Raw genomic sequence first — 21,853 nt, 5'->3', positions numbered from 1 at the left:
AGGCTACTGGGGCTTAGAAGTTACCGACCCTTGTTCCACTTATATCAAAGCCACTTACAATACTACTAGCTTGTAGCAAATTCATTTTCTGTTCATTTCTATTTGCCTATGATGGTGCCTAGGAACAGAAAACGGGAAATGAAAAGGAAGGAAGGCCCCTGTCGCCTGAGGCCTTAATGCGATTGCAAGATATTGATCACATTGGATACTTCAGCCTAATCTTCACAGTTTTACAGGCTTTGCAAAAAATGTTTCTCATAAGCACATTCACAATTACATTTCAACCTTACTGATTCAGAAACACATTCTTTAAAATGATCTATTTAATAACAGTAGCAGCTGCCAATTAAACTAGGGATTTTATTAATTTTCTCAAGTATCTAATCTTGTCTGCTGTTCTTGTGAAAGCTGGATAGTCTAGGTCAAGGTTATGTCATGGATCAAACCCAGGAACTGCTTCCCTCTGGTGCTCTGCCTTTTCCCTAGGAAAGATCAGGACTGATTGCAAGGGCAGTGACATCAGCCCAAGCACTGAAATTCTCCCTGTGGTGCCTGCTGTGTCCTGCTACATTTTCCCATTTCTGTGAGTTTCCCCAGTCCTGCCACAGTTTCCCCATTTCTGCCATTTCTGCTGTAGCTCTGGCTGGACTCCTGGGCCCAGCAGCACAGCAGAAGGGCTGCTGCAGCCCCTCCTTATCAGTGTCACTGGCCACATCACCTTTACTGATCTGTGTGTTGGGCAATAGATTTGGCATGAGATTCAGTTTTCCTCTGAAAAGCGAAACCACAGCCAAAGGCAAAGTAAGTAATTCTTTTCCATACTAAAATGAAGGCTACTAAAGGAAGGAGCTGTGCAGGCTGACACAAGTACAGAGATCACAAAAAAAAACCAAAAAGAAATCACTTGGGACAGCCACTAGAGATAGTATAAAAATGGGAAAAACAAGTGCCCCACTTGTTCTGTAATTTTGCTTTTATTTCTGGTTCTTTTTCTTGTTTGTTTGTTTTGGATTGGTTGGTTGAATTTTTTTTCTTTTGTGGTGTTTTTTTTTTTACTTATTGGGACACAAAAGGAACCATGGTTTTCTATGGATTTTAGGCCTATTGGATGCTGTTCAGAATTCTTCTGTGGCAGATCCAGAAGCTCTGCTGCCTTTCTGGACGGGATGTGTGTTTGTGCATCTGTGTGCATGAGTCTCTGTGCATTTTTGGCCATGCAGATATGTGCAATGTGTGCATGTGCCTTCACATAGGTCTGTATCTATGACTCTGTGTGTCTGCCCAGGTTTGTGCACATTCTCTACATGTTTTTGGAAACCTGGGCTCTGTCCTCGCAGCTACTTGTGCTGGATAACAGCAGCTGACATTGATAACCTCTGCTAATGTCTTGCCACCTAACCACCACAATATGATTTTGCTGTGTTCCAAAGCCAATATTTAAGTTTATCTGAGCTTCAGTGATATTTAAACCCATACATTCTGCAGAGAAAATGGTTCTAGGAGCAAATATTTCAGATGTATCATGATGAGGATTTTTTCATGAGACCTTTCTGAAATCGGTTAATTGGTCACCAGTGACTTAAGGTAGTTAACAGACTTCTTAAAGGCTAGAGGACACTACACACATTTCTGCTGCAGGCTCTGGGTGTTTCTGCCTTGTCCTTAGCAAATCTAATATTAAAAAGACTGGCAAATTTTCAAATATTGATTGTGTTGCTGGTGAATATAAATTTGACTCTCCTAAAGACAAGTCATTCCTTTGAAGGATGGGAGAAGCGCAGCAGTTATTGTCCAGTTAGCTTTTATCCAGCACTATTTGCTGCTGTTAGTTATACAGTAATCAAATAAATGTCTCAGTGCTCTGAAGGTAAGGATAGTTTAGGAGAAACCATAAAGATTTCCGAGAATTAAAGAGACAAAAGTATACACTTGTAAAGTGTTTTGTTTTAGGATTATTCCTTCATCTGATCTTTGTCTCGGTTTATGTAAGTGAAACAATTTCTATATAGCTTTTAATCTGATCTTTTCTTGGAAGTGAAAAAAAATTAAATTCAACTTAGTTAAAATGAATATTTTCAGTTAGCTGTGAATACTTAGTGAGATTTATCAAAGCCACAGTAAAGGTATTTAATTTCTTTAGATCAATTTTTTTGAGTGATCTCCACCAGACAAACTAGCAAAACTGTTCCAAACTACTCTAAGTCACTACAGGATAAACAAGTTACGGATCAGTGACTTTGAAATAACTCTGTGCATGCTACTATCCAAACAAGTCAGGTAGCTTACTCGTCACATTTTTTGTAGGCTAAACATTTGCAAACTGAAAACTTGAGAAAATTCAATGGAGTAGCCAACACACCATGAATGCCTAATCTAGTTTACTGCACAGTAACTAGAGTCTGTGACTAATCAGAAAGTTTCATTTTTTTAACACTCGTTGGTTTTCCAAGTACTGCAGTCAGTACAAAATGTTATGTTTTGATGGAAGGAATTAATCTCTTCTCTTCTCTTCTCTTCTCTTCTCTTCTCTTCTCTTTTCTCTCTTCTTTTTCCCTTCCCCTTGAGTCTGTACTGCTGATATGCATAAGAAAATGTATTCATAGTATAGGTTCAAGAATCATGATCTCAGGAAGTTAAAACATATTTAGAATAGCTAGGGTCTTGTTTGGCTATTCTCTTTAATCAGTGTTGATCTTTTAGAAGCAGTAATATTTCTCACAGAAAGTTTTCCCTTCCTGATTATGTGACATTTGGGGAACAAAGATAATAATTTCTAACAATTGTATCATGTCTTCCATCCAAAAGACTCCTTAGCTTTTCACCAGTTTTATGCAGCATGGTGGTACAAACATCTACAGAAAACAGTTGCCTAAGGTAAAGGCCAGAAATAAACTCAGGCATTTATATTTCCTTTTCAAAAGACTACAGCTTTGCATTTGTTGTTGAAGCACCTGTGGCTCCTGTTGACTGTGAGGGCAGCAGCTACCCCCCTGGGGAAAGGAGTAAAGTTTTACATACATATAAAACCACTGCTCTGCAGTCCTGACTGAAATCCTTTGGCTGCTTAAAAGAGTCACGAAGGACTCATTAAATATATTGAAAAAAAGACTTTTAGTATTTTGGAATTTGTAGTGCATTTGCCTAGAAGTGGGTGTTGGCTGCCAGTTGCCCTTGCAGGAGGTTGCTGGTCACTGCCTATGGAGGGAAATTCCATTTCAGAGCCTGGTACCAGCAGGACCAGCCTCCACCCACTCTGCACACTTTGGCACGAGACACTGTTCCCCCTCCACATCTTGGGCTGCAAGTCCCCCCCAGGGATCAACTGTACCTGCAACTATGATGGGATTTCCTATCTTCAAAGCACCTCAATATCCTAAATTTATTTCTAGAGGCAAACCCTTTCGCTTAGTCACATCTTCCCAAGCATATTTGCCAGAGGTTTATTGCTCCCTTTCATGGCAGGTGAAGCATTCAGAACATAGCTAGAAGTAATTATCTTTCATCTTTCAAGCATTCATTATAAGTCTGTTTCCAAATCATTCTTACCTTTCTTCCTAAAGTGTGTTGCGTTAAATTTTTTACCCACTCTTTCCCCTCAGATAGTATTAAAAACAAATTAAAAATATTTCCTGATATTTCAAATGCAAAATACATAAAATGTGAAGCAACAGGGTTTAGTTTATAACTTTTGGTGCACCACAGCTTTTCTATAAAGACTGCATATGATGATTTAAGAGTTCAATTCACAGATTGGGGAAATGGCTGCTTGGGCTGGAGCCTTTCTTCATTTTCAGGGACTTCTATTTGTTTGTCATTAGCATGTATCCCTTCAGGAAGATATCTTGCAATTCCCATGCAAGGAGAAATATGTCATTTCTTCATAAGTGTGAGAAAATGGGACAACATAGCCACCTGAACACATGCATTAAGTCTTTCATTGTCATCCCCTAAGCAGTAGTTTTCAGGAAAATGATGTTTTACAGATTGTACACAAAGAAATACATTTCAAAATGGTTGTCATCTTCCATTTTCAACAATACTAGTGATGTTACCAACTTGCTTTCAGGAGGTTATTGTAGGAGGACAGGAAATTTTGCTATTTTCCTTAGACCTGTTGGAGACAGCCTTTGTGACAGTCTCCTGGAGAAGAGATTATGCAACCACTCCTGCTGATTGGCTGATTAACTATTAAAAATGATGGCAAAAATTATTGTTTCAGTAAGGGTCACACTCAGGAAGACAGAAGGATTTGGATTGAAATATTTTCCAGTGAGGTAATGTGACCACTAAGAGGAGAGGGTTTGGGTATGTGTGCGCTCAAACATGCAAAGTGGAAAGAGCAGGGTGAAAGCAACAGGAAGGTTAAAGCAGACAAGAAAATAGAAGACAAGATTTGGGAATTTATATTTGTTCATGCCTTCCACCTCTGGAAAAGAGGTCGGGGTGTTTTTGTGGTTTTTAATAGGGCCGCTTTAAGAAATTTGGCATTTTTTTATTATTAATGTTAAATTTTATGAATAATAAAATGACACGAGCATTGCAAGCTTGCCCTGTAATTTGAGCCATACTAAATCTTTGGTGTAGAGTATGTGACAATTTTTGGTTTAGAGAACAGATTTTAATGAACACATTTACCTGTAAATCCTCCAACAAAAATTGTTCTTCATTCAAAAGGAGTGGAAAGTTGGTAGGAGAGATTTTGTGTGTCTTGTGTATGATAAAAGGATTGAATTCCAACTTTAGCTTGCACATAAAGCTTCAACTGGCACCTCCACAATGCATGTCCTAAATTCTGTTTGATGTGTATATCAATGTCCTTCAAATACCACAAGCTAAGAAAACCACTGCAAGCTGCCAGGTTTTAAAATTGCCTAGTGCTGGCTGACTGATTAAAGCCACCTTGTCTCTCTGCTGCTATCATTTATGCTATTTAAAACTTAGTCCCTTTTTCACTCACTGTTTTCAGTGCTATTATCCATCTATCCTGTTTGACTGGGAAATAATCAACATGAGAAATTCCTTTCATGGCAGATGGGTGGTTTCTTTTTTCAACTCTTGCTGTGAGTATCAAGAAGATTTGGCAGTGGATTTTATTTGTGCTTGAAAGGATGATGTATACAGCCCTATTCTTATGTTGGTATATGTCAATTCTTGCCGTTATTAGCCAGACTTTATGTTCTGTAAATGGGAAATTTAAATAGCAACAAAACATTTAAACAGAAAACAAAGGATTATAAAGAACCAAGTTGTAATGAAATGGAATATTAGGCAGAATGTAAGGCCAGTTGCACAACTGTAACTGATGTAAAATATTCTTTCCTATATGGAAAGAAAAGGTCATAAATAAACACTTAGATATATATATTTAAGTATAAAATAGGGTAATATTGCATATGAAGCTTTTCATTTAATAGGAAATTTGAGATTTTGACACTTATCATGTTGTGGGAGGTTGAAATGTGCATTATGTGCATTTGTCACAAATATTGCCCCCTTCTCAAACCAGACTAGGCTTCACATGTGGCCACATCTCACATCTCTTAGGAGCCATCCCCCCAATTACAGCCTTGCTAACTTAGTAAAACATGACAAGTAGGCAGCCTGGTTAACACATGTGATATAATGTCACAGTGCACATGAAATATCACAGAGAGAAACATAGAGTCACATGGGCAAATTCTCCATGGAAGTCTGTGTTTGTGGTCTTTAAGGGTGAACTTCAGCAGACCAAGGGAGTTGTTCATGTTAGGTTGTAGCTGCTGGAAGTCCTTGATAAGATTAAATGCTCTTACTATTTAAGTTACCAAAGAGAAAATATTCTTACATAACATATCTGTTAGAGGTAAAGGGTAGGAAGGCCAATTCTTTAACTGTTTAATAATGTTGAAATAATATTTTGGAATATTTTGATGAGCTAACATAAGTGCATTCCTTAAGATTCACGATTCATATTGAGTACTTTACTGGTATTTTTAGAGAAGAATTTAACCCAGCACGTATTTTCAACTCCAGTGTCTTGTAGCATTCATTGCAAACAACAGTGCTGTGCGTACATGGTTGATTTTTTGAGGTTTTTTTTTGGGGGGGGTTGGTTCTGGGGTTTTTTGGTTGGTTGGTGTTTTTTTGTTTGGTGTTTTTTTGGCATTTTTTATTGTGGTTTTTTTTGTTTTATAAAGTCGCCATCAACAATATATCAACCAGAAATCCCAGATGTTTGGGTCTTAGAAAAAAAGTCTTTTTAACCTTACTTCCATAAAGTATTACAGATCAAAACCAATGATGAAGATAATTATGAAAAAACAGTGAGCCTCCAAAGAGTCATTACTATATGGAATTAATTGCAAACTCCACAACAACCCTTCACTGAAGGAAGTTCATTTTAAACTTACCTTCTGCGAACTTTTCATGTACTCGAACAGGCGAACTTGTGAAGGAAAAGGCGTGAGATGAAGTTAACAGAGAGGGAGTGAAAGTAGTCCATGAATGGGCCTGTATGTTAGAAGTTTACTCACAATACAGCAAACGTTAAAAAGCTGTCTAAAGTCCAAAGAAATGTTTCTTTTGCTCTGTGCAACTGATGAAAAAGACACTAAAGCCGCAAACTTGATATGCAGCAACAGTAGAATGCATCTCTAAATATATGAAAGGCACTGGGCTGAAACTGGACAAAGCCTTTCACAAGCCTCACCTTTCAGTTTATTCCCAAGGGGATTGCTGATTCAGAAACTGAAAGATACTTTTCCACATTAAAAAGCCTTTTTTTAACTAGCGTCTTAGTTTATTGTTGACTCATTCAAGTGGCACCCAATAGAGCAACTGAATTTTATTTGGAAACCCACTTAGGGCTTAACAGTTTTGGCAGTATAACTTCCCTCTGGCTTTGGGAGATTTTTCTACAGCTTTTTGCCATGTAAATGTGCCCACTGAGTGATTCAGTGAGAAATTTCCATGAGAATGCACCCTGACAGCAAGAGCCATAGCTATGCTCCAGCATAGGCTTTCACACAGGATGGGCTGAAAACCTTCCTGGGAATCCCTAAGCATGCAAACTGATTATTTAAACCTTTCTCCTTTCTGTGTTAGATTTTCAAGGTGAGCATTTGTTTCTAAGTATACCTTGTGGGTTTTAGCCACTGGAGGTTTGAAGCCATTTTCCCCCTGATACTGTCTTGATTGATACACACTTAGGGCTTTTCCCACATAGAACTTCAATGACATTTTCTCTACTGCTCATGATTGTCATACTTTGTTCTTAAACAGTAGGAAGTCTGTGGTTTTATTTCCTCCAAGATCGAAGCCTTTTTATCGTTTCTGTGTAGGTCTGAAAAGTTTCTTTTACACTGTCTGGTGGTTAATAGAGACCTGTTTCTTCTAGTTGAATAATTTTGCCATGCTTTTAAGAAGCTAAATGCTCTTTAAATCTTACGTCGTTTAAGAGTATATGTATTTTTAGAGTTAGCTGCAGTTTCACTTCCTTCTAGGTGCCTGGTATCCTAGTTTTATCTTGCTGCAAAAAACTACTTACATGAGTAAAGTTTTCATAGGTGGGAGTTTTGGATGCTGACTCCTTTGGGAACAAGTGGCCTTGGATATAATTGTGTGAGGAGGGAAGGGGAGCTGGAAGAACTGACAAACTGAACTGGCTGAGAACTACTGAATGCTGGGGACAGAACTGAACATTTTATTTGGGGTCAGAATGGGTTATCTGGAATGTGATAGAAAAATTCGTTATGAAACCAACTGATTAAGAAAAGGAGAATTGGTTTTGTCAAGGATCCTTTAATTAGTAAATTTGGCTTTTGGGTAGCAGAGTGGGAGAGAATAACAGCCTTATTTAGCGTTTCATAATTAGGAGGAAATAAGTGACATTGACTGGATAGAAATTTGTTTGCTATGGTATATAAACTTACAAGGAAACAAATTTTTTGTTTGCTTTGCATGGGAATGGTTTGCCAGCTGGAAACAATAAGCATAAACTCAAGAGCCAGGTATTCCAGGTAGTCTTCAGGTGAAGTTAAATAAGGCAAAGAAATATATATACTATTTTTACTGACTGCAGAATAATTCATTTTGCTATTTGTTCTTGTAGAAAGCTGTACTTTTTCTGCCACTCCTGATAGTTTTCCTGCTGTTTTATTCCCTGTCAGAACTACTTAGCCAAACCTGTATCAAGGTGTGTGGCCTGTATTTTATGTAACATGGTTACTGACGTAATTCTATGCTTGTATATGTGTTAAAAACACTTCAAATGCAAACAATATGTTAAAAACACATGCCTAACCTACTTGAGACTGAGAAGGTAACAGTAACACTTTGTCAAAGAGCATTCTGCAATATGAGAAGGAGGGGACATTCTACAGAATATTCCTTTCAATATCATTCAGGCATAACCCGAAGGTGTCTGTCTATTCTCAGGAGATCAGGATTTAGATATATTTGGTTCAAGTGTTTCTCTTCTCAACCATTTTTGCACATCATTCATGTAAATCTTAGAAGGTTTTCAGCCAAGCATGAATGTTCTCTTTGTTATTGTTGCTGAAATCACTGCAGCAATGTTCAACAAAGTAATGCCTGTCTGAAAGTCACTTGAAGTGTTTTCACTTAACCTTGTAGGAACGACAGTTTAAATCCTATAGGCATGAATTTAAAATCTGAGCTCCAAGGTCTGAGTATACTCACTTTGAATGCTTCTTCAGTCCTTTATAGTCGTGGAGTTAGTATTTCAGACTTGTTTAGATCCTTTGTTTTTTGTTTGGTTAATGTCCACTTCTTGCTGCACTGACTTCCAATTCTAATTTGTCGCCTAACTTGATTTCAAGAAATTGTTTCCACAAACATAATTATTAGATGAGTGACACATTTACACTGATCAAAGTATCTGTCAAAATATGTTGTCGTGATGACAGTAAGGCCAGAGAGCTTTGTGACACAAGATTAGATATTTTATGGTGTTTTTGAGAGAGGTCACAAAGGCATCCTGTGACATTGTATATTTGCTTTGTGGGGGCTTTTTTTGGTTGGTTGGTTGGTTTGGTTTGGCTTTTTTTTGAGGGGAAGTAAAACCCTCCTGTGCTTTCAGGCATAAAACACAGACTGGAGGAAGCTTTGTCTAAGGCAAGTCATCCTGTTTCTGAGCTTTTAGCCTCAGAAAGTGGCCAGTGCTAGAGAGGGGTTCCCTGGGACCCAGTCCAAGAGGAGCCATTGATTTGTCAGTTAATTTCTTATTCTGAGTATTAGTTGTACAGCTAAGGAGAAAGACCCTCATTTATGTTTGCTTCTAATACCAAAAAAAAAAAAAAAAAAAAAACAAAAAAAAAAATAGAAAATATGTGATACTTTGTACTTTGTTCTGGAGAACTTTTTTATAATAGTTGTTGCCAAACCACACAACTAATAAATAAACAAAGGAAAAGAAACAAAACAAAAGAAAAGAAACATCCTGTTAATGAAAAGCTGTGCTACAAAATGTCACCAAAATGATGCCTCAGCAATGATGAATTTTGTAGTACTATGTCTAAGGACATAAATTTTGCTTTCCATATTTGCAGATTATTTGGAAGCTCTCATTTCCATTGTGACTTTAGTATTCTGACTGTTGTCACTTCTGTTTGACTGTTGCTGTTTTGTTAAAAAAAAAAGTCTTTAAAATGGGCTTTATTTCAACTGTGTTTCACTGTAAGTAGAACACTCTTCTCTTGTGAGCATACTGACAATGAACCATTTTCTTGTTTTTTTTAATAAAGCTTGATTTCTGTGCATTGACAGAACAGTAGGATGTTGAGAGTATTACTATGGAAGGACAGATTAAAAGATTAAAAAGAATTTAATGAAACCTTAAACAGAAAAAGATTGTCAGCTGGGTTTTAAAGTTTGGTTCTTCTGCCCTTCCTGGATTTTTCAGTAATTTCCTTTGCAACATTTATTTTGTTCAATACTGTCCCATGGTGTTTAATCAGCTCACCTTCCTGCCCTCTGCATTCTCTTCCAGTGAACACTGGATTTACAACTATGCTCATCTCCAAAATTACCCAACTTTGTGCATGTGCCATGGGGTACCTTTTTTTTTTTCCCTTTTGTTCAGTGACCCCCAAAGAAGAAAATTTAGTTCCTTCTCTCACTGATGCCTGTGGTAGTACATTCCTGCCCCTCTGATTTTCAGTCCAGGAAATGAAGCCTAGTTTGATGCTTTTCTCTGTAACACCAAGCTGTTTAGCAGAAATTGATATTTATGATTTTCTCTTGCTCCAACCAGAAGTACTTGCATAATCAAAATTTACTTTGGGTAGATGTTATAATAATAAATTCAAAATGTCTTTTTTTTTCCTAATTTGAAGGGGTAATAATTTTTTAATACCACATGTAAAGTTTAAAAGGAATAATAGTGTAAATTGTAACAGATAATTTTGTAATCACTATTAAATTCATAGTTACTCAACGGTTTGTAAGAATTTATAGACCATTTGTAAATTCATTACATAAATCTACTAGGTTAATAAGTCATAAACCTAAGTGTAATTCTTAGAGGTATTTCATTGTGTTGCTATCTCAGAATCACAGAATGGGTCAGGATGGAAGGCACAACAATTGGTCATCAGGTCCCATCTCTCTGCTCAAGCAGGGTCACCCCAGACCACATGGAAAAGGATTGCATCCAGATGGTTCTGGAATATCTCCAGTGAGGGAGACTCCACACCCTCTCTGGATAATCTGTTCCAGTGCTTGGTCACTGTACAGGGAAGAAGTTCTTCCTCATGTTCAGGTGGAACTTCCTGTGCATCTGTTTCTGCCCAGGGCCTCTCGTCTTTTTAATTGGCACATATAGTTTTCCTCTATGAAAAATAAAATACTACAATTAAATAATCTCTGCTGAGAGTATTTTGTGAAACCTTGACATGCTAAAGACTACTTTATGTTCTTTATTTTGCAGTTTGAGTATTGTTTCCGGAGTATGGTGGATCTGCCGTGGCAAATTCATTGTACAGAAGGGTGGATGAGGAAGAAGGTTTGGGTAGCTTGGTATGTGCATGAATGAAGTTGGTTGCCCCTAAGGATCAAATCCACAAAAGAGGTCAGAGAGAGTTTTCTTGTGGGGAAGAAAGCAAAGAGAACATTTGGAAGAGAACAGAGTTATGTTCAGATCCCTCAGACCATATCCCACTTCAGGGAAGTAGCAGGTGGACCTTCTTACCTACTTTGTGTATGCCCTTTCCATCCTTTGTGTAGTTTCCACTTCAGCAGCATCTGAAGACCTTCAGATTAAGTAGCAGCCACACTCTGATAGCTCTTGAAGAGCCACTGAACAACTTTTTCTCATAAACCTTGGCCCTGTAAAGCAGAGTGTTTGCCCAGACTCCTTGAAGATGCAAACCTCAGTGATTTTAATGGAGCTGCTGGCCTAGAGAAACAGACTTCAGGCATTGTATGTGGGATCTGAAAGGTGGAGAGAAAGGACTGGGGATGAAGAACAGCAGAAGAAAGGCAAAACACCACCCCTACATAATGCAGGGTATGTCTTCACAGCTGTCTAAAAATAACAGCTGAAGTAATTACAAAAGTAACAACGACTCATACAGACAAACCTGAACTATCTTCAAGCTAGAAATCTTGGACAGTGATTACTTTGCCTCTGTTTCCCTCATAGTCCTTTAAAATAAGACCAAGGCAACACTCCTTGGCTGCTCATAATGGGAAGTCTTGTACCATCTGATGGCTATTATGGGATTCAAATAATATTGCATTGTCTGGGGCAGCAATTGGAGGAGATCATTGTATATTCGAGTTTAACTTTACATGACCTCAAACAGCTTTCAGCAAAAGCAGCAGAATCTGTAAAGACAGATTCCACACCAGAAGGAGAGTAAACAAACAAAACAGTACAAGAACACAGTGGTTCATATAACCATGGCATCTTGTTGCATCTTCATCAAAACTAAAAGAGCTACAGAGGAAAAAAGCCAAGGAAAGCCAACCCTTATGAAAAATAAGAGCAGCAATAAGAAAGCAGACTGAAAAAAAGAAGCATTTTTTTAAATAAACTGCAGCACAGATATACATACAGTGGGTAGAAGAGATGTGACACACAGGCTTTTAAGAAATAGAGAAGGAATAACAAATGTGCAGTGTTTTGCCCTCAACAAATTAATTTGTCAGGAGCTTGAAGAGTTCTCATGTTTGGTGGGGGTTTTTTTGTTGTTTTTGGGTTTGGTGGTTTTTTTTGGAAAGAAGGTTGTTTTCACAGAATACACTATGTGTGCATAACAAGTCATTTAAATCAATGTTGTACATTGTCTTTAGGCAATTATTTTCTCTGCTATTTGTCAAAGGTAAGAAGTAAATTCCAAGCAGTTTTGAACTGCTATTTTGTTGTAATTATCTTTCCCTTTTAAAAAGATACTGTGATTTATGATGCAAAATGAGTGCTTCAGGGTTACTTTCTGGCATTCATTATGTCAAAGAAAGAAACAATCCAGGTACATACGAGAGTGGTAGATGCAAGAGTGTGCAGTGCTGCCTGAAATTAATTTGAAAACTGAAGATTTATTAAATGCACTTTGTGTACTTGATAGCAGCATTAGATCTATTGGCTGCCATCTGAGTACAATGCCTGCCTCTGGTAAAAATTTTAAACTTTGCTCACATTGTTTGAACGGTCTTGTAAGAGTGTGTGTGCCTGTGAAAGGTGTCTGTGTGTACACGTGCATGTATGTGTGCTCTGGTCTCCACCAGGGAGCCAGGGATCAGATTCCTAGGATACAAGAAGGTTAATGGTGCTCCACTAAGTGTGGCTCAGGGGCAACAACATTAATATTTTTGTCCAGAGATGTGAAAAATGCACAGCAATAAGAGATATCTTAAAAGTAGTAATTTAATCCGCTCTTAGGGTTATGGTTTCTGAATTTCTCTGGAAGGATCCAGCTGTGTGATTTCCATTAGTATCCTGTAAGAATTTTTACAGCTTCTGGACTACTGCTACCCTAAATCCCACTGGAAATGCTTAACTGTACCTGTCATCAGCATCTTAGCCTATAATATCCATACTAATTTGTTTTCCCCACTTGATGTATCTTCTCTGGAATTCCTGGTACCTGGAACCACTGTACAGTGCAGTCTTACAAAAAGTTAAGGAGGCCACAAACTTCCCTTCATTGCCTTTACTTAAATATTAAAATATTCTCCCATTTGGAGTTTGGGGGCATGAAATTAGTAATGAACCTACAATATTTAAAAAAAAAAAAAATCAGAATAAGATTTTTTGTGGATTTTTTGTTTGCTTGTTTGTTTTTGTTAAAAGATGAGAAAAAATTAATAGTTTGAAAACTACTTTTTTTCTGAAATCCTCGACATATTAGGAACATGAGGAGATATTCACAAAGATTAGCTTTAGTCATTAAGAGACTAAACTCTAATTTGCAAAATACCTTCTTGGAACAGGTGGAAATAAATAAAAGGAAGCCCTATTTTGACTGAAAGGAGGATCCTCTCTCTCTTTTGCACTCCCACTCTTTTCCTTGCCACTGAATACAGAGTTATTTTAGGAAGCTCTCTTCTCCAAAAATGCAATTAATTATTACTTGAAGATGACCTTGCCTGAAGTGGAGGAGCAGGACTCTATGACTTCTGAATCTGACTGAATTATTCCATTATTCTGTTTTGATCTAACTTCACTGAGAGTATGGGTTGTGATGTTCTTACTGATGATGGTCTCCACTCTGCATTATACCTTAGCTTTCCAAACTTCTGTTATTTAGGAGAGAAACTTATTGTTTGAATATGCCAGTCAAAAATAGCACAATACTTTTCTGCTGGCAAGTATCCTGAAGATGTTTTGGATAATTTGGAAAGCAGTCAAAAGAAAGTACATGTGCATTTCAGACATCATCATGATTCCCTTCTCCACACAAGTCATCACTCAAATAATTTTGTGCACTTCTGTACATCTTATCATTAATTTTTGATGGGTAGAGTTGGATCCATTACTAATCAGTGTATATTCACTGATTATACAAGTTGCTTTTCATAAACTCCAGGACAGCTTGGAGAGCTGATGACATCAAAAATGAAGCAAAGCATTTCCTTTTGATGTCAGCTGTCCTGCCACAGCTTATTGGATTGGTGTTCTGTGCTTGTCTACTCTGGGCTTCTTTTTGTGCAAGTTTTAGTGTTCTCTGATTTCCTTTATTTAAAAGGATATCAGCAGTAGAGTGATGCCAGAAGTCACACTGGTCCACAATACACTCCATATTCTAAGCTCAAACAAGGATATGACTTTATTAATTCTAATAAATTTGGGTCAGATTTTTGTCTTACCTTGCCAGCATGTTGGATACAAGAAAAAGACTGTTAAATTCAATTATATCAGACATCCTTATTGCTGATATACAGTTTGTATCTGCTTTTAAAGCACTGACTGCAGGCAAAATAACTCTCATCCTTCTCCTCAATTAATATTTGATTGATTGATTCCCTCATTCTGATATTTGGTTAAGGGATCCTATGTTTCATGTAGATAGAGTTGCATAGTGAAGAGATTATTTTCATTGTAATTCAGGTCAGCAATGTGTTGGTTTGGGGTTTTTTTTTTTGCGTTATGTGACCAAGAATCTGAAGAGAGTAGACCGCCATCCATAAGGCAGCAGAGCTTTTCTTTCTATTGTTGGAACTTTCCACATACAATTTATGTGTTTGATATTAATGTTTGCAATAAATCTCAACCAAAATGCACGAGGCAACACACCAGGAAGAAGCATTTTGACATTATATCAATTCCAAATCTTTATCTCTTCCTATGCTATTTAAGCATAAATTACCAAGCTCCCTTTATAAATATTTTGTTGAGCACATTCTGAATGGGAATATCAGCCATGCTGCTGGGTGACATACAGACAGTTAGTGAGCCCTACTGTTCTCTTCTCTGTTCTTATAATTTTCTTGGGTTTTGTTCCACATTTTTCAGTGATCTTCCAATATTTGCAGTCCCTATGGGGTGTGTCCAGGTGAGTGTATTAATTCTACTTTTGCTCATACTCCTCTCTTGCCTCGACTCTGAGTAACAGAGCACCACTTCAAGCACCACTTCATCCTTGTGCATATCTGTCTGCAACTCAGCCAACACTTCAGAAATCCTTTATCTTTCCAGATTTTTCCCTGACTAAAGATAGATTTTGTTCTATGTTGCTCCACCTTGGTCTTTTCATAGCCTATTACACCTAGACTTTAGCTTGAGGCTTTGTCTTTCTCCTGGGGTCTTATGCCATGGATCATAAATGTCCATCTTGATATAGGCACCAACCAGATTGAGAATGGCTTCCTACAGATTTGAATCTCTTTATTCAATGTATGGGCCAAGAAAACAATACGAACAAATACTCTTAATTCTATTTTCTTTGGTAAGACGTGCACCTCTTCTTTCATGAACTTAATTGAATCTAAACTATACCATCTCACAACACTAGAAAATTTCAGAGGCAGATAGTCTCTGGGGTTCCCTCCTAATAGAAATTTCTTTCAAATAGAGACTTATCAAAGTTCAGAGAATATGAAACTATGGAAGCCCCTAGCACAGAAAGACAGAATTTTTTTTTAATAATGTGGAAATAATTTTAATTTTTTATGGTTGGAGATATAGATGATAATTCAAGTAGAAAATGGAAGTTGAAATCTGTCCATGTTTATGCAACAATGAAAACTGAGCTTGGGTGTTATTTTTCAGTGGTGGAACCTGTCTAGACAAATGAGATTTCCCTCTCAGGTTGTGTCTGTATGAGTCTCAAATGAACACTTTTCCCTCACTTAACAGATAAGCAGTTCTAGTTCAGGCTGGTAACATTTTATTGCATATCAAAAATGGGAACTGGGAAAAAAAAGGTGAATACCATTCACTGAGATAATATTTACTTTGTCAGTTTGAATAACAACTGCACTTGCTGCTACAGTCTTTCTACCAGTATTTGACCTCCATTTCCTCTCCTATCTCTACTGATTATGAGTTATTATTTAAGCTCTAAACACAAAAGTCGATTACTGGTTTTGACCTTGGTCATTCATGTATCTTCTATATCAAGGTCTTGCACTTACCTGTCCTCTCATAAATTAAACTGGATTTCATATTTATCAGGCAGTCAGAAATACAGCTACAGCACAACTGGCTCTTGACTTCTGACAGACATTAAATAATCCATAATGAAAAAGGCAAAGTATTTACAGAAAAGACAATATGAAATATGTTCAATTATAGGAGGTCTCTGGTTTTCCGCACTTACCCTCTGGATACCTTCCTATGAATTTGATGCAGGCTCTCTTGAACCAAGAAAATGTGTCACTTTCGCAGAAGCAACATTCTAGTGAAAATACACTAACAGCCAGCCAATCCTCAAAATTCAGGATCAGGTCTATGCTGTCAGAAGTAGATTTTCCTGCTGTTGTTATTTCTGGACTTGAAAGTACATTTCCAAAAAGCAGACATCAGCCTTAGAGCTATGTTAAAAACTGTAGCTGTTGTACCAACTGGAATAGTTATGGAGCTGTATGGCAGGAGGGCACCTGGAAAGAGGGAATAGCTCTGGGAAGTTTTCTAAACTTCTCTTTGAGGATGAAGTGCATGAAAATTTTGAAGTATTCACCCTCAAAGAGAGGATGAAGTCTTCTTGATAAAACTGAGGAAGATGACTGTGGCTATGGGAGAGGCATCTGAAGAAAGACAGGCACATAAACCCAGACATTTTCAGACAGGTCTGTACTCCACGTGTTTGCACTGTCCCCTCCAGGTATCCAGTGTTTGGTTACCAGTCTGGCCCCTGGTTTTAGCTCACCCAGCCAGAGGAAACTGGGAGTCTAAGTCATCTCTCATTCTGTTGCAGAGCGCTGAGAGGCCCCAGGAACAAAACTCCTTCCCCTCCTGTTCTTCCCAGACTCCCAGCTCCTGAAGTGGGAGAGAAACATCTAAGCAATATTAAGTAATGAGACTTGAAAATCAGCATTAGTTTTTCAAACAAAATTTTTGTATCAGCTTTATAGAAGTAGCTTCACTCCTTGATATATGAAGGAAATTTGTACAGTTGGTGGTTTCTTAGGACAGGAGATAGCTGTTGTGCTCTACTTGCAATGTGCAAGTAATGTACTCATTAAGGTTTATCCTGCAAAATTGCCCACCCTCTTTTTGAAGTTTCATACAACGGGCTTGTAACATTCATGTGAATGATTGAAAGCCATCTTTTGAGCATGCTAATGTCATTTCATACATTAAATTGTCTCTTAATAGCAGTAAAACCGTGTTTTCTCTCATGCAGGGTTTATACATTTGCCTTAATAATTATAAGAGCAGGCCATTTCCTAGATAATTGCAAACATTCACAATTCACGTTTAAGTTTATGCATAAGGATGTTATAGGTACTGTAAATTTCATGCTTTATGAAAGGTTCAATCTGATATGTATCTTTTATGCACAGCCACTGATTGATGTGCCAGAGACTAATAAATTTTGTCTGAAGACTTTCACTGCAATCTGATTCCCATTCATTTGCATATGACTTCATTTTCTGAGCAGTGTGAGAGTGCAACTATTTCTCAGTAGCATTAAACTGACCTAAATCTGACATGGAGAGATTACTCCTGGGAGGTGACAGAGCAGAGATATATAAGCACCACTGACAGTACTGAGAGGACTCAGGCATAGCTGTGTGTGGTACAACTGATTTTGTAGATAATATACCACCACCCAAAGAATAAGGTAAAATTTGGCTATTCTAAAATTAGAGAATATTTTTATTTTGATCTCTGAATTCTGTTGCTATTTCCAGCTGTAAAAATCGGTTGTGGTATGGTTTATGAAGTATTCAGATGCTAAACTAAAGATCAGATCAAGGAAACTACACAGGGCAATTAATATTTCTGATTTCAAAAAAGGATTTTTCAGAGTACAGTGAATAAATCCTAGAGACATATATTGGGCAATAACGACTAAAGACATCTTGAATAATTGTTGATTATGTGAGTGCTGCAGCAAACAACTCATAGAGGAAAAAGGAAAATACGACCACGCAATTTAGACATGTCATATAATTTATGTCAAAATACAAGAAATTTTTACCGGAATTTTGTATTATTACTTTCTAGACTTTAAATGCTTTATGCTAGGACTTAAATAATGTGTTAAATTCATTTTTATTGCAATTATTTATTGGGGGGGAAAATTGACAAAAACATCTTTCAGACACCTAGTTTTAGGTCAGTTTGACAAGGCTGACTCCTGCAATCAACAAAGAGATAGAGGTAACAAATGAGAGAATCCTCCAAAAGTTATTTCACCACATTTATATTAGGCCTAGGGTACTTTAGCAGGTAAAATCTCACATAACTCTACTGAATGTGCTCAGACAGTGCATTTAGAGAAACTATTCATTTTAGTAGATTTTCTCTTCACTGGAAACAGCCCAGAGATATCTGCCATGGTCCAAAATACTTGTTAGTACAGAAAAGCTCCAGGGAGGATAGCAACAATAATGTAAGAACTCAGTTTATTAATATAATAATATGTAAATTATTATCTGGGTTATTAGAAAGAAGTTAAAAGTTGGTATAAAAAGTGATGGAAACTAAATTACTTTAATAAGAAGCTCCTTATAACTTACTTATGACTCATTCTGCAAACAGTACCTTTGATAAATACATGAAGAACAACAAATGATTAAACTGTCATTTAAATACAAGCATTCTTTAGGGTAGGCCCATATCTTTGCAGAGAAGCTACTTTCTAACTACTGGCAAATTTCTATTCCTTACTGTTATTTGTTGAGGTTTACTTCTTTCTTTTTCCTCCCAATCCTTACATATAACATTCTTAATATTTGGATAATTCAGTTGTCAAATTTAAGTGAGAAAGTTAAAAAAAAGGCCTCTGTTCATCTTTATTGAATGTTATCAGGCTAGAACTGGGCAGGTTTTGGGCAACTACTGTAATTTCAGTGTGAGGATCAATTCATCTTTGTCCATTGTCATGATGAACAGGAGGTTAGTTAATCTTAATGTTGTAGTTTTATTAAAGGAAACTATCTTTAATTATCTGAAATATTCATGTCTACCCCACTGCGGTTTGATTTGTAACATCACTTGGTTCTGTTCACACAACTGCTGAAACTGTAGCTCATTTTCTTTGCTGGTTTAATTTTTATCTGTAACAAGCAGCCACCCTTCACCTTGCTAGACTGTGCACTAATTTATGTGTTCCTGCCCCTCCAGTTCTGAATGAGAACTAGCAATGTTTTTTAGCACAGAAAATTCTTCCTGTCTTGTCCTTCCTAAAAACATTGTAGCCAGTATTTTTGGGTGTTTTTTTCACTTTACAACCATACAACTGTTCTCACTGGCTTTCAGCACAGCAAGTTAGAACAGATCACCTCTCTACAAGGAGAATTTCCAGTTCTTTGTGCTTATTACCTTGATGTTTAGAACCAATGGACAAGCAATTAATTTCCTTGTTCTTTTCCACCCATGTATCACCTGGATTCTGACACATATTTGTCTTCCCTCCCACTAACATTGTTAGCAGGCGATGTTTGAGAATAAAACCAGGAAATGTGGGACAGAAACCATCTTACGAAGCATGAATTGTGGCAAGAACGGACCGTGCGATTACTGCAATGAATCTGAAGGACAAACCTATGAGAATAAATCCTCTTCCTGTGCTTTTTTGCCAGGGCCACATTTTCCTTGCAGGCTGAAAAACAGGGAAGAAATATGGTGGTGGTCTATTTACCATTTTCATCAGAGGAGGTATTACAGCTCTGGTTCCTCGGGCTCTCAGATGCCCTGAGTTTCAGTGGTACATGAGCAGTGACACTGTGGTCACTATAAATTCACTACACAGCAACTCACATAGTAAAATCTGGCCCAAGGTTCATAAACCACTGATATATTCTGTTCCTTGTTGGAGGAATATGTTATGGGCACGATTTCATGTAATTTGTTTAGAGTCTGCCCCTGTTTTCCTGCACTGGAAAGAAATTGTGACTACAGTAAAGAAATAGGCAAGGAGGCAGCACCTCCTCTGGTGCCAGGTGAAAAAGGACCTGGAGATCCAGGGAAACATCAGGAATACATGGAGGAACTCAGAACGAAAAAAACAAAACAAACAAAAAGCTGGTATCATTTTCTAGAGCAGAAAAGGCTTCATTTAACACACTGCTTATAAAGAGAACATTACTTTATGGCAAAAATACCTGCTTGAAAGCTGAGTAGGAAAGTATTGTCTCCAATTTACACCTAGGCCAGGGAAAGGTGACGATAGTTGTCAGCGATCACAGTGTGTGTGATGGGAGGAGCCTTGCTGTCCTTTGATAGACTATCCTAAGCTGTTAAGAAAAGCAAACCCCAGGAATTCAGTCATCTGATGGAAAAGGATACCAGGAATCCTTACTTTAAACCAGATAACACAGCTCAAATGTCACACATGGAAGCCTTGCAGTGAAGTGCTCTGAAATGAGACGCAGGCCGGGATTGTTAATAGGAACTATTCAACAAGTGTATTTATGAGAATCATAAATAACTCACAAACAGGGAGGAGGGAGTGAAATTAACCCAATCAGCAATACATTATGAATTATTTGCTCTCTCTTAAAGGAGAATAACAAGGACCAGGGTCTCTTCCAGTCTCTAAAGCAGGGTGAGGTGCAGTCAGTCAGCATCGTAGACAGCCTGGGGAATAGGAGCTGTAACAAGAGCAGACTCTGTCAGGGACCTTTTCCAGCCTGGTTTCCTTGTGTAGGACATAAAGAAATACCCAGAAAAATGGGGAAGAAAGGAAGCAAAAAGGGAAAGGTGAGAACAAGCAAACCATCAAGTAAAATCCAAAGTCAGACCAAAGTGCCCATGAAATTATTTTCAAATATTAAGGGGTTTTCTTTTATGAATTTTTCCTCTGATATTTTAGTTTAATGTCCTTTAACTTCATGAACTCCATTAGGGAATGCTCAGTCTAAATATCATTTTGCCTCTTGCTTTTTGGACAGCTGGGGAAAATTCCTCCAAAATAAAATGTTGGAGTGGGAGACGTCATTTGCTGCATATCTTACAACAAGTTCTATAAATGTGGTGACAAACTTTTGCTGATATCCATTTACGTACAAATCCTTGTCTTACCCAGTTTATTCTGCAGAGCTAAATTCAAGTTTGTAGCCAGATGATTTGGATGTTGACCCTCAGCACTGTCTATTCACTAGAGGCCTATGATCCTGAGGTTCAAGCAAGCTACTAAGCTGATTTTAAAAAATCCAACAAACTAAAATACTGGAAGTTGATGAGGACCTTATTTTTTTTTTCTATTTTCCTCCTTGTATTAACATAATTAAAAATTAAATATTTTCTTCAGTTACAGCCAGCTTCAGAAGGAGATTGATATAAAATCACCAGGAGATAGAGTGTTCACCATTTTCACTGCTAATTTTCATTAATTTTTACCTTTCCTGCTAAAAATATATATTGTATTTTTTTATTTTCAGTTTCAGCTTTCAGTCATCAACGCCTTCTACATTTCTTTTTTTCCTCCAGTAGATCGAAGAATCCTTTATTCCCCGGTGTTTTTTTCCCTATGCATATGGTTATAAACCATTATCAAATCACCTTTCAATCTTTCTTTTTATAAGCTTAACAAAATGAGTGCTTTAAATTTCTCACTGTAAGTCATTACATCTCCAGCCATTAAATACTTTTTATGGCTCTTTTTAACACCCTCGCCAACATCCTTTAAAAATACAGAGACCAGAGCAGCAGAGAGTGTTAGAATAACAACCACACAGAGGTAAGTTCACCTCCCTCTCCTCCTGTGTTTATACACCCATGGATGGCATTAACCCTTTTCCA

At 37.4% G+C, this 21,853-nt stretch overlaps 1 long non-coding RNA gene across 1 annotated transcript; it reads left to right on the top strand.

Moving 5' to 3' along the window:
- Nucleotides 1-6,955: 6,955 nt before the first annotated feature.
- On the top strand, nt 6,956-17,500 carry LOC121669326. Its single transcript, XR_006017718.1, has 2 exons — nt 6,956-7,092; nt 10,928-17,500. It is a non-coding gene; the product is annotated as an uncharacterized LOC121669326 (long non-coding RNA).
- The last annotated feature ends 4,353 nt before the right edge of the window (nt 17,501-21,853 follow it).

The sequence above is a fragment of the Corvus kubaryi genome, unplaced genomic scaffold, assembly GCF_017639235.1.
Source record: "Corvus kubaryi isolate FWS band 111438036 unplaced genomic scaffold, C.kubaryi_AGA036_p1.0 37391, whole genome shotgun sequence".
Classification (NCBI taxonomy): domain Eukaryota; kingdom Metazoa; phylum Chordata; class Aves; order Passeriformes; family Corvidae; genus Corvus; species Corvus kubaryi.
This window is presented reverse-complemented; position numbering and strand designations above follow the sequence as displayed.